Source organism: Ambystoma mexicanum, chromosome 12 (assembly GCF_040938575.1).
Source record: "Ambystoma mexicanum isolate Mex_15411 chromosome 12, UKY_AmexF1_1, whole genome shotgun sequence".
Classification (NCBI taxonomy): Eukaryota; Metazoa; Chordata; class Amphibia; order Caudata; family Ambystomatidae; genus Ambystoma; species Ambystoma mexicanum.
The window spans coordinates 1,044,954,598-1,044,967,128 of record NC_090936.1 but is presented as its reverse complement, the minus strand read 5'-3'; the positions used below and the strand labels follow the sequence as shown (position 1 = coordinate 1,044,967,128).

The window sequence follows — 12,531 nt, the reverse complement described above, 5'->3', positions numbered from 1 at the left end:
GAGCCACCTGCCGTGGCAGAAGTCTCGCCCATTGTGCTGCTTCCGGCAGAACCAGTGCTTTCGGTGGCCAACACTTGCTGGTTGTGTGATGCTGGTGCTACCATGGTGCTTGGCATGGTGGACATCTGTGCCCCGGCCTGTGTTGTTGCTGTTCATTTTGGCTGCAGTGGGATTTTTGTTTTAACAGCAGAGGTGGAGGGTTGTTGTGTGGGGACATCGGGCCTGGCTTTCTTTGCAGGTGTGGTGGCAGTGTCTTCCTCGTCACTGTCCGAATAAGAGCCTGTGGTGGAGCAAAGGGGGAAAGGGTTAGTGATGCCTCTGTGGACATTGAGCAGGCATTGTGATGGCTGCATTCAATTAGATTTGTATATGTTGCACATTGGAGGCAGTGACATACGTTTAGGTGGTATAAGCATGGAGGCATGTGGGTGGCTACGGAAAGGGTGTGCAAACTCCATGTGTACAAGGTGGAGGTCAGAACTGCCTGTAGGCAGTATTATGCAGATGTGTTGTGTTAACACTGTCAGGCATCATTGCAATTCTCATCAATGTGGACTTCAGTGACTTTGACATGGCTGGACTTGAGGCACCTACCTGCGTCACATGAAGTCGGGGCTCCTCTCTCCATGTCTCCAACCCCCTCGATGCTTTCGGTGCCAATGAGTGCGGCACATGTCTCCTCCCATGGCTGCATTTTTATTGGGGACTCTGCTCCTCCACCAGTTTCCATGGCCAGGTTTCTGTTGGCAGAAAGAATACTCCTTACGCGGAGCCGTAGGTCATCCCACCTCTTCCTGCACTGTTGTGCATTGCGGGGTGTAGTGCCAACTGCACTTACTCTCTGTGCAACCATGGCCCATATGGCCTTCTTATGGGCTATTGCTGGTCTTGTAATCTCGGAGGAGAACATCACGTCGGCGTGTTCCTGGAGTGTGTCTGCCAACATGTTCAGCTCCTCCTTAGAGAAGTGCTCCTGCCGCAGCCGCTCTCCACTTTTTTTTTTACAACTTTTGGCATTGTGATAAAGGATTAATGTAGAGGAAGGTTTGCAGAGGTTGTGGGGGTCAGGTGTCCACTGGTTGCGGCGGATGGCAATGGATTGTGTTTTTGAAGATGGCCGCCGTGCTCTTTCCGGTTCCTGTGCGTTGACGCAACCTCCGGATCCGCTTATTTGCGGTCACCGCTAATGGCAGTGATCGTTGATATCGACGGCTGAGGTGGCGGATGCGCTATTTGCACAGCATACGATACTGGTAAGTGGCGTTTTTAGAGCTTTAGCGCCATGGCGGTTGTTACATTACCGGCATGGCGCAATGCTCGTGCCCGAGAGGTCGTAATGTGCCGCTTTTAGCGCTATATGGCCAGCATGGACACGTTGATTGCGCCATTCCGGTAATGTTCGCAACTTACCGCCAGGGTCGTGATGAGGGCCAAGAACTACTAAAAAGATATTCTCACTTGAACTTTGAGTGCCTGGACATATCCACAGAGCCATTTAGGTGGGGGTCAGAAGCCAGCCACCATTTCAGACATTGAGAAGGAACCCTTAAGAGACCTGTTCTGGTTGAATTTATGTTAGTCCTTTTCATTTGTTGTGGGATCAGAACTTAGGTTAGATTAGGCTTTGGGGGTGGAGGATTGTGTTAGGGTTTGTAAGACTTACTGACAGGCACCATTTATTCTTTTGTTTAGATATGACTAAGAGCCATGCTAGACATAGGGAAAGAATATGTCTTCTTTTCTTTGTTTTAATAAAACTCAAATTGTGACATGATCTCTCGTCTGCCTCCTGACTCTAACTACCACATGTGGTGTCAGAAATGGGACCTGCATAACGCGGCACAGTGTTAGATCTGATCAACCTATGGATGTCCAAACCTATAGAGAAGCTAGCCCCTATAGTACAGTGAGGTATTAAGCCATCCTTCGGTGCAGCCAAGAAACAGTCTTCTTTGGTTGAGGGAAGTCCCATGAGCATCCACTCAGTCACTCCCTTAACAAGTTAACTTCCCAGTGGTTCCAAGGGCAAGGAAGACCTTGAATTCCTGGACTCTGAAATGTTTCCAGCTACCAAATACAGTTTTGTCGAGAACTTTGCACAAGGGATCTCTGGCTTGAATATGTCTTCTCCCACATCTCTGGAATCTCAAGAAGGGGAAGACTTGGGAGTCTTTTTTCATACATTTTTAAATGTTAGCCACCCAATTTCATTGGTACGACACTTAAGACATGTGTTTTGGCACTGGTGCTTAAGGGAGAGTTACACCTGTCATACAGAGTCATTAATGCAAATGAGATGGCAATGCCCCTTTCAACGAGATAAAGATAGCCCTCCTGGGGAAGATAGGACAGACAGAGAATTTCTTTCAAAGGAAACTCCGGAGCACCCAATTGCACCCCAAAGACACTCCTATGAACTGGCCGGATGAATACAGAATGTAATTGACCAATGGCTGGGGAGGAAAAGCTTACCCAAGGTCCTAGAAGCATTAACTCTGGAGCAGATTATTAATTTGTTGTCTGCCCCTTTCCAGAGAGATCTTACAGCATGATAATGCTTTTCTGGAGACAGCCATCCAGACTGCCCAGGCCCACTCTGATCCTTTTCAATTCTTTGGACATTACTCAGGAAAAACCTCAGAAAATAAGCGAGACCTTAAACCTTCTGTCAATGATATTCCCCCTTCGATTGTAAAGGGTTGAGAAATTCCAAACCTCTTCGTCCTGAAAAGATTTGGTAAGGAGACAGGTAGCTACACCCCATTGAAAAACCTGTGGGTTAACATAGGATGCTCTTATGAGAACAAAACTATTCCTCCTACAACCCCCACCTGTTTCTCATTTGAGGGAAAAGGGCATTTTGCCCATATCAATCCAAAGAACCAACTGGAGGAACCCGTGGAAATAGAGTGGTCTGGGGTAGGAGAAAAGAGGGAATGGGAATAGAATACAGACAAACCAACTGATGAGACAAACATTTTTCTGTGTGCTGCCAGTTTTTTACAGGTTCGTGAACAGGTTCGAATAAATCAAACCAGGGCCAAGGCCCTAATCGGTTCTGGCAACAAACAATCAGCTTTTCGGGTGGACCTAGTTTACCCAAACAGCCTGAATTTGGAAGAGGTTGTAAAAATAACATGTGTACATGGGGATAAGGAAGTCTATCCTAATGTCCCACTCACCTTAGAAGTCAAATGACCCAACACATCTAAAAGTAGCAGTCATCCCTGGGCTTCCAAAGGAAGTCATTTTTGTGACATATTGTGACCGATTTTCTTGCATTTCCGGATATACACCAGCCGGTCCCCCCGAATGAAGTACCAGAGATGTACTCCCCTCTAGAACAGACAAGAATGATTTTTTTCAAAAACCTTTTTTTTCTTTAAACAAACAAACAAATGATAACATTGTGCCATGAGTCACACCCTCCCCCCCAACCTTCCCCGTCAGATTGTGAAAGGATATAGCGCAGTCGTAACAGTACAAGCAAATTATCATTGCAGATCGCATCTTAGTGGGCATAGGGGTCTGTGAGAAGTCACTTATGGAGAGGAGCTGTGTGGGGAGCTGGTACTCTTGGATAGTAAGTAAGCCAAATAAGGGCCCCAGATGTCTGGGGTCTCGCGTGGAGTGGCAGGGTCCTGATGAAGTCTGTCTCAATATCTTGACAGAGGGTTATGTCTTGCAGCCACGATTGGAAGGAGAAGGGGGCGTCCCCGTCCCCATGTCATTACGATCCTTCTGCATGCCAGGACCAACAACAGTCCAGCCAGTTTCCGTACTGCGGATGGTAGGTTCTTGGTGAGCCCCAGTAGTGCAATTGTGGGATCCGGTGCGATTTGTTCACGGATGGGCATTCCCAGGCGAGGTGAATAAAGTCTGCTGACGGGGCCGTGCATCGTTCACACAGTGCCGGAAACATTGGCCAGTGTTTGTAATGTCTCAGTGGGGTGTGATATACCTGATGCAGATAGTTGAAATGTATTTGTTTATAGCGTGTGTTCAGGGACAGCTTCTGAGTTTGCCTTAGGATGAACGCCCAGTCTTCATCTTGGATCGTGGTTCCCAGGGCTTTTTCCCATCTCGATCTCTGGGCTGTAGGAAGGGGTGTTGTATCCGCCAAGAGGGTTTTGTAGATCATGGAGACCAATCTTCCTTCGCCTTGTGATTGGATCACTGCATGTAGTAGCGGCCATGTGGGTGGCTGTTTTGGGAATGGGGGCAGGAATGCTTGGAGTGCATGGCGTAGGCGGAAGTATATAAAGGTATCTAGGGCGGTGTTAGTTCCCCGGTCTCGTGCGCCCTGGGGAGTTAGGAAGACTCCCTCGATGAATAGGTCCTTCAGCGTGACGATTCCTAGTTTTTCAGCCCATTGAAGATAAACTTTTCAGCAGTCAGCGGAACACCAGGTATGAACCTTGCTGGGATATGCGGGGAGAACCTGATCGGGATGTTGCACTTTTGCACGATTTTCTTCTAAACTGCGTAGGTGGAGAGCACTACGTTGAGTGTTGTGTGTGGTACCTGCATGTGCCCTATGATTACTGCTCTCAGTAGGTTTGGGGCCGCGAGAGCTCTTTCGATTTGGACATGAAGTCTGATAAAAATGTATGGTATACGGAGGATCTGAGCTTGAGCTGCCCAATAATAGCGCTCCAGGTCGAGGGTAGCTAGGCCTCCTTTTCCTACGGGTTGGATAAGTGTCTTGTACGCCACTCTCATGTGTTTGCCTGCCCAAAGGTGACTGGATTCAAACAATTAAGCAAATGAGATCATTAAAATGTCCCTCGCCCCCTTCTGTGTGTAATAAACCTAGATCCTTCTTGGCAACGTATCTGAGGAGGTCCCCTGATCCTAGTGTGAGAACTGACTTCCTCAGATTTAGGTTAAATATATTGCCAACCTTAGAATTCCTACATGTGAGAGATGGGGAAGTTTATCCATCGGACATCTGCCAGGGATGTGAGCTGGGACTTAAGCATTCGATCCAACATGTTCTGATTGAATGTCCGGGCACTTGGGCCATTAGGGCTTCGCGATTGAGTAGATTTGTTCATAATATTGACTTCCTTGAATCTCCCATGTTTTGGGAGAGATGAGTATCAGCTTTTCCTTACGACAGAAGTGGTAAATCTGCTGAGATCTTTGAAACTTACGGATACGACTGGTTGTGCTCTAATTGAATGCAAGTCCAAGGACCAATAGAAGAGGCGTGGTAACATGTTCATGACTTTTTTCTTTTTCTCTTTCTCTTTTGAGTAGAAATAACTTCTGCATAGCATATAACTGGTTGTGATTTGTTTTTTAGGTTTTCAGTTGAATCAATGCTTTTGTATAATAATTTTTTTATATGATCTGATTTAGTTTTTGGAACTTTACATATTTTTTGGCTGTTTTAAATGTAATGTAAGTTTTCTTTCTGAGTATTTTTATGAAAAAAGTCAGAATTGTCTTTGGCTAATGCATGTTAAATAAAAAAAAAAAAGATATAGTCCCCTGTCTTCCTGGGAGGAGTTTCCAGAGGAAAGAAAAGGCTCTGCATGGATTTGGGAGAGAGGTGTCTTGGCCCTGGTGGCATCCCAACTAGAGAAGGGTTTGAAGGCAACGGAAGGCGTATGTGATGAATCCAGGGAATTTGCCCCTTCTCCCCAAGCGGCAGCCACCCCCTTTGGGATTAGGGAGGTAAGGACACTAAGTTTAACACTCCCTAAGGGACATGCCAAGTGGGATCCCACTAGGGTGACTCCCCCTTAGTGGACAAGGAATCCCCAGAAAGGGATTTTATTCATCCTCCCTGAAAAGGCTGAAGTGTTTGTTGGCTGTATTGGGATTGGCCAGTATAATTGTAATGTGTGTCCCTTTTACATTAAGAGAAACAGAGAATCAGTGGAGCATTCAATCTCATTTCAGCCTGAAAAATGAAGTTGTTGTGTGAGCAAGACCAATGGAGAAGGAAAGGGAACAAGAAGAAGTGCGGAGCGAGCTGTAAGAGGGGATGTCCTCCTGGAGGTTGGAGTCAGGAAGCAGCCCGATGCAGAAGGCGTCTTGCACAGAGGAGCCAAGTGGCCAGTAGAACGAAGTCCTCTCCAAAACGTCCTGGACCCAGTCAAGCTCGACCGAACAAGCAGACCAGTACCGCTCAAACCAGGAATGGTTGACCGGCACCCATAGTCCAAGGCGCTGACTGATCAGTGAACATCAGCCAACAAAGAAACCCTAGGGCGTGGTGAGTGACCAAAGAGCCCTAGGCGGGGTGAAAGCCAAATTACCCCAAGGCGGGGAGAGAGATACACTGACCCATGGTCAGGTGAAGAGACCCCATGGTGGGGTGAGAGACTAAAGAGCCCTAGTCAAGGTGAAAGCCAAACAACCCCAAGGCGAGTAGAGAGATACACAAACCCAATGTTGGATGAAGAAACTCCACAGCAGGGTGATAGATCAGAGAGTCCTAGGTAAGAGATACAGTACTCCTTGGCTGGGTAGAGTGTCTGCTCCTCAAGACTGGGTGGAAGAAACAAAACTCCAAGAAGAGGTGAGAGTAGTAATACCCGGAGTGGGGAGTGAGACATACAACTCCTAGGTCGATTTTGAGAAACAGTACTCCGTGGCAAAGTGTTCACTGCACGATAGCAAGAGTCAGAGACTGTTATACCAGAAGACAAGAAAAAAAAAAAAGATGTTCTTACTTGAACTTTGAACTGCACAACCAGCCATGGAAACATTGAGAGAGACATTGGGGTGAGTGTCAGAAGCCAGCCACCATTTCAGACATTGAGTAGGAACCTGTTAGAGACCTGTTCTGATCAAATTTATGTTAGTCCTTTTTATGAGTGCAGGGTCAGAACCTAGGTTAGATTAGGCTTTGGGACAGAGGACTGTGTTAGGTTTGTAAGACTTGCTGACAAGCACCCTTTATTGTTTCCTTTATTTAGATAGGGCCAAGATCCATAGTAGACATAGGGAAAGAATAGGCCATCTTCACTTTACTTTAATAAAACTCCAATTGTGGCATGACCTCTTGTCCGCCTCCTGATACTGATTTACCACAGCGGATAAAAAGGACATAAACAGATTCTTAAAAGAGCTATTGAAATTGGGAAAATTAGGCAGCCGTTGGCTTTCAGACTGGTGAAAGAATCTTTTTCCAAATGCATTGATTTTATATATATTGATGAACTCACTTTAGAGAAAAATATTCAAAGTAAAATAAAAGCATATGAATGGGATCGGTACAACAACTGGCACCTGATTTTTAATAATAGTAGACGGGATGTATCATTACTTCCATCAGATAAGATAGGATAGTATTCCTAAATATATTTGTTTTTTTCCTAATAAAAAATTCTGGAGAACTGTTTTAAAATGTTATTGAAATCTTTTGCAGACTTTAGAAATTATAGGTGAGTGGAGAGGAATTCCTAGACATGAGCATGCATGCCCTCTTTGTAATTTTCCCCATGAACAGGAGACGTTAAAACCTTTGTTTCTGGTATTTCCAGCACTAGAAAATGGTAGAATTGTTTTTTTTTTTAATGTGTACATGTTGTGGATGTTAGTGATATGGACCTCTTTTGAGCATGCTGTTGAGATTGTAACCAATTAGGCCTTTGTTTGGCCATTGTTCGTCTTTGGCTATACATCTGTCCTCGATTAAGGGTGGCTGATGGGCAAAAAATAATGTAATTTTAATTTACTGTCTAAAATGTAATAGTACTTATAACATGTATATTTAATATTGGTGCATGGCTTACTGATATGCTATGTAAGAAATGTAATATTTGTGTGTGAATTACTAACAGCACAGTATGTAGTATGTTATTAAATGCATGTATTAGCATTTGTTATGTTCATATGGAGAGAATATTTGTATTGTTTATGCCAACATGTGTATAACCATATGAAATTATCTAATATAATTAAAATACAATAATAAATAAACAGCTGAGGAGACAGAAACACCCTCCCTTCTAATACACTCCCTTTCAATGTCAGGTCCACCCATAGCCAGCTGTTGATCGACGTGGAGTTCTATGATAACAGAATTATCACAACAGCAGAAAGAGGGGAATCAAATTCTCTAGTTCTCTGATTTCAGTACTGTGTGATAATGAGAATCATGTCTGGCTCAACCTGATCCTCACTGGGATCCTAAGGATCAATGGACTAAGTGAGGGCATGCAGAGGCGCATCGAAGGCAAAGTGATGGCAAGCGCATCGGTCGCCCAAAATCCCACATCTACAACCATTGCAGAGAACAGAGAGAGTTTGTGGTTGAGTGATGAGACAAACATATCTACCTCAGGAAGACTGAGGTGATTCATGACGATCTGAAATGCTGCATGGCTGATGCACATCTCCTAAGAAGTTGGAAAGTTCCTGCTGAGGGGATCGGCCAGCGTTTTATTTATCCCCTTGATGTTGGATGCTTTCAGAATACAAAAATTCTTATATGCCCAGGAATTCGGCCAGCGTGAGATCTGAGTTAGGGAAGTGGATCCCATCCCCCAGGTAGGTTCACACAAGCAACCACCATCCTATTATCATTCAGAATATGGACAGCTCCGTATCTGGTCAGAGTGGGGAAGCCCAAGAGAGCCCAATGGATGGCTTTGTTCTTCTTCCAGTTAGATGATCGGAGAGACTCCTGGGGAAACCAACAGCCATTCATAGTTGTGGTGTCCATAAATGCCTCTAACCTTTCGGGCTTGTGTCAGTCATGATGACAGCTGGCAGGGCAGGGTTGAGATGAAATCCTTTGAGAAGGTTAACAGGCTTCAACTATCACTTTTGAGCTGACCATTTCTGGGCTGACATTGAGACACATTTCTCGAAGTAGATTGATCATGGGGTTCAATACGAATGGAGATGCCAGAAGAGAGGGCAAAGTTGAAGAGGTGCCTAGGAAATGACAAGTACTTCAGCAGCCATCACACCTTGCATCTGCAACAATCTTCGGGCTGTGGCCATCTTCAGGAGACAAAGCTGCAAAACCTTAAGAATAATGGGATTGGTCCTGCTCTCTAGAAGTCAAACTCGACCCAACCTGGTCACTGCCCAAGCTCTGATTAAAATAGGATCCCAAGAGGCAACAGTGTGAGGCGTTCTGATGTTCAGAAGAATGCTGTGGGAGGGTAGGGAGCTCTAAACCCACCTTTTTATATATCATGTCTTGTCTGGATGAACCTTGGACCACCAGATTCTCTAGAATGGGTAAGCAATTACGCTATCATGGTCCAGTCTTTCCACCTGGGGTGCTAGAGACTTTGTAAGCACCTTTGGTGCTGATCTGAGACTAAAGAATACTACTGAGAATGGTGCCCCCCACCAAACACAGCGGACCTCAGGAATTAATGGTCAGGGGATATTTTTGGGACCTGAAGATACGTGCCACTGAGATCCAGGGATGTGAGCCAGTATCCTGTGAACATCAAGGGAATCATTTGTTGAAGCGTTTCCATCTTGAATTTTATGTTAGAAACAAACTTGTGTACCTCTCCTGAGATCCAAAATGAGCTTATGGTATCCTGAGAGTTTGCTTATGCGGAGTCTAGAGTAGCAACCCAACCTCTGAACAGACGGAGAACAGCACAACTCACTCTCGTTTGCTGAAGGTCTAGAATCTTCCTCTTAATAGAGGCTCTCTTCTGTGGATACTTGGGCCAAGGGCTGTTCGGTAGACTTGTTCTCGAGATCCGGATATGAATTTGATGGTGCAGCCTTCTCTTATAATGCTCAGTACTCCCGGATCTGAGAGAGCGCTGTTCCAGATATCATTGAACTGAACGAGTCATGCCCCCACCAGAGATGTCAGGGGGGTGCGTGGCCAGCCAGGAGCATGATGTCCTGTTGTAGTCCTGTTCTTTTGTGTGGCGGACCACTCTCTTTCATTTAGTCAAGTCCTGGCACAAGATACTGTTTATTGAATTCTTGTGAAACCAGAGTAGGCACCTTCTGTATGACTCCTTACTTCCATCTTTCTCTTGATTAGGCAAGGAGGCTGGGAATATTTGCCAGGCCCCCACATACGAGGCTCTGTGCTGTGGTATGGGACAGGATGTCAGGCAGATGTCTCCCAACCCTAACCTTTCTATATATTTATTATCCAGGTTAGTAGGTGGGACTCAGATCTTGTTTTCCGTGGCCAGTGATAAGAAACTCAAGTCAAGCTTTTGCCAGCTACTTGCTTCAAGATGACCTCAGCATCACCTGGCTCACTCAGCATTATCCCAGCTTTGGAGGAACCTATACAACTTCCTCTTGCCAGGTTAATCATATGGGTTTGAAAACTGCAGCGGGTCATTGAAGTGTAGGTTGGGTTGCTCACTTAAATTGTGGTACTTCATGATGCGGCTTCTCCACCACATGTGTATTGCTGTTGCAGCCCAGCTGGGTGCGGGAGTCACTATTGAATCTTTTTATGAATATATGGTGTATGTGGAAAATGAACGATTCAAATGAGCGATTATACAGTTTGTGTGGCCTTCTTTCCAAACCACTATTCCATCCTCTACATATACTTGCCAGCCTGGGTGACAGGTAGGAAAGGTAGGTCAATAATTGGTTGATGAACCAGTGGCTGTAATACAGGTGCAGAGTTACGACTTATTTCTTCTGCAAAATTCTGTGAGCTTGCGCTCTGAAACTACTTACCTTGTCCTACATGTTTCCATCAAAGCACATCTAGAAAATGTGATTTTCTCAATGGACCTCATTTTCTTTAAATGAGTAATTTCGCGGCAGAGGCCTGTAACGCTTATGTGTTAAATTAGGGGGGGTCCCTGCCGCTAAAGTTTCATCACTTGCACTGCAGGGTGCTAATGCAAAGGGCAAAAGGCAGCATGTATGCCGCCTTTTGTCGTTCATATTACACTCTGCAGTGCAAAGTAAGTAAAGGCTGCCTGGCATCCTTGCATGCCAGGCAGTGTTTCCTTTTGTTTGTGAGTGCCACTTGCCATGTTCGCATTGAAGGTGGCACTCACAATTGAAATGCACCCCTCCCCGACATGCGAGCATGTCAGGGAAGGTTTAATTGTAATTGTACATGCTCGAGTATGGCAGGGAGCGTGTACAATGGATCCTTTTGGGGTCCGCGTGCTTTATGCTTGTGCATAAGGCAGGCCGACCCCATAAGGATCTCGAGCCTTTGCACTGGCTTGAATATCCTTGTCGGTGCAAATGCTGGAGCATTTGTATGGCGGAGAGGAAGGGAGCGGCGGGATACCCAAGTTGCTTTCGGCCCTTCCTCGCCACCATACAAATGCTTGAAAATGGGGCGTGACCTTAATGAAAGGCGTTAAGGCCTTCCTTTAGCCTTTTACAATTTTTCATTCACATTATTCCCCCAACGAAAATGAGCTCAAATGTGTTTTTAAAAATCGTTCACATTTTTATCATCGAAATCCCAACTTTGTTTCCCCAGAGGAACAATGATTGGTGCCAGAAGCTGATGTCTTGCTTTTAAGTTTTGTGGTTTTACTGTATAATTATTAGTTTTGCTGAATATGTACTTTTATGCCACATTAATTTTCATTGAACATAAATGTATCAATAGGAGGCGTACTGAGGTTTTTCTAAATTGATCCAATTTGAAACACTGATTGACCTGCTGCAGTCAACTGACCTTTTCTTTATTTACAAACACTACGTTATGTATTTGTATTTGTTTTTTCAGCTTGTGTATGAACTTATTTCGGAAAGACGAAATAGAAAAAATAAGAGATCTCCAAAACGACCGACCAAAGCTGAAGATTGTAATGAGGATCACTGAGGATGAAGGTGTGTTCCACTACACAGAGAAGAAAGTGGAAATGCTTTCTAGGAAATGGAAGGAATGTGATGCATCATGGGTCCTTGGTATCCTGAATAAAGTGAAAGGGGATTTAAAGTATGCTAAACCTAAGGATCTGGACAGAGTGGAACAGTTAGAAGCCAAAATAAAAGAGTTAGAAAAACAACTTAGTGGTGAACAAATTGGCTCATCTCCGGGAACTAGCAAAATGTAATTTTACAGGGAAGTGTCAGACAAGCAGATTTTGATATTTGTAGTAGTAGTAAAATCACTTAATACAGTAATCTAGAAAAAAAGATGTTTGTATTGTCTCTATTTTTAAATAAAGAGGTTGCAAGAATATGAAGTACTGGCAAATACATGTTCTAAAATCTTGAAATCTTGAATCTTGTAACAAGAGGCATTATTAAAGATGTGTCAGAGTCAACAACAGTATTTGCATCAAAAGAACTGGGAAGCGATGTGCTCTAAGTCGTTATGAAAAAAAAGAAAAGTATATGTATATTGGATAACTATTATATACATAAGTACACTAAGATGAATGTGCCTAAATGTATCGTTCCCAGTACAACCACCAAATGCTTTTATATGATCATTGGTTTAGTCACAGGCATAGCATAGCAACATACAGAGTGTTATTGCCTCCCTTGCAGTGCAAGAATAATTAATGGTACTTCTGTGGTACACTATGCTTCTGGTCGGAGCTGGAGTTTGGTTTTCCTAACTATTGAACATTACTGGCT

General features: G+C 44.5%; 1 long non-coding RNA gene across 1 annotated transcript in view; it reads left to right on the top strand.

Moving 5' to 3' along the window:
- Positions 1-12,130, top strand: part of LOC138514227 (uncharacterized) — a 195,598-nt gene extending 183,468 nt beyond the window's left edge. The window contains exon 2 of the long non-coding RNA XR_011281899.1: positions 11,672-12,130. This is a non-coding gene — a long non-coding RNA (uncharacterized lncRNA). The remainder of the gene's footprint in view (positions 1-11,671) is intronic.
- The last annotated feature ends 401 nt before the right edge of the window (positions 12,131-12,531 follow it).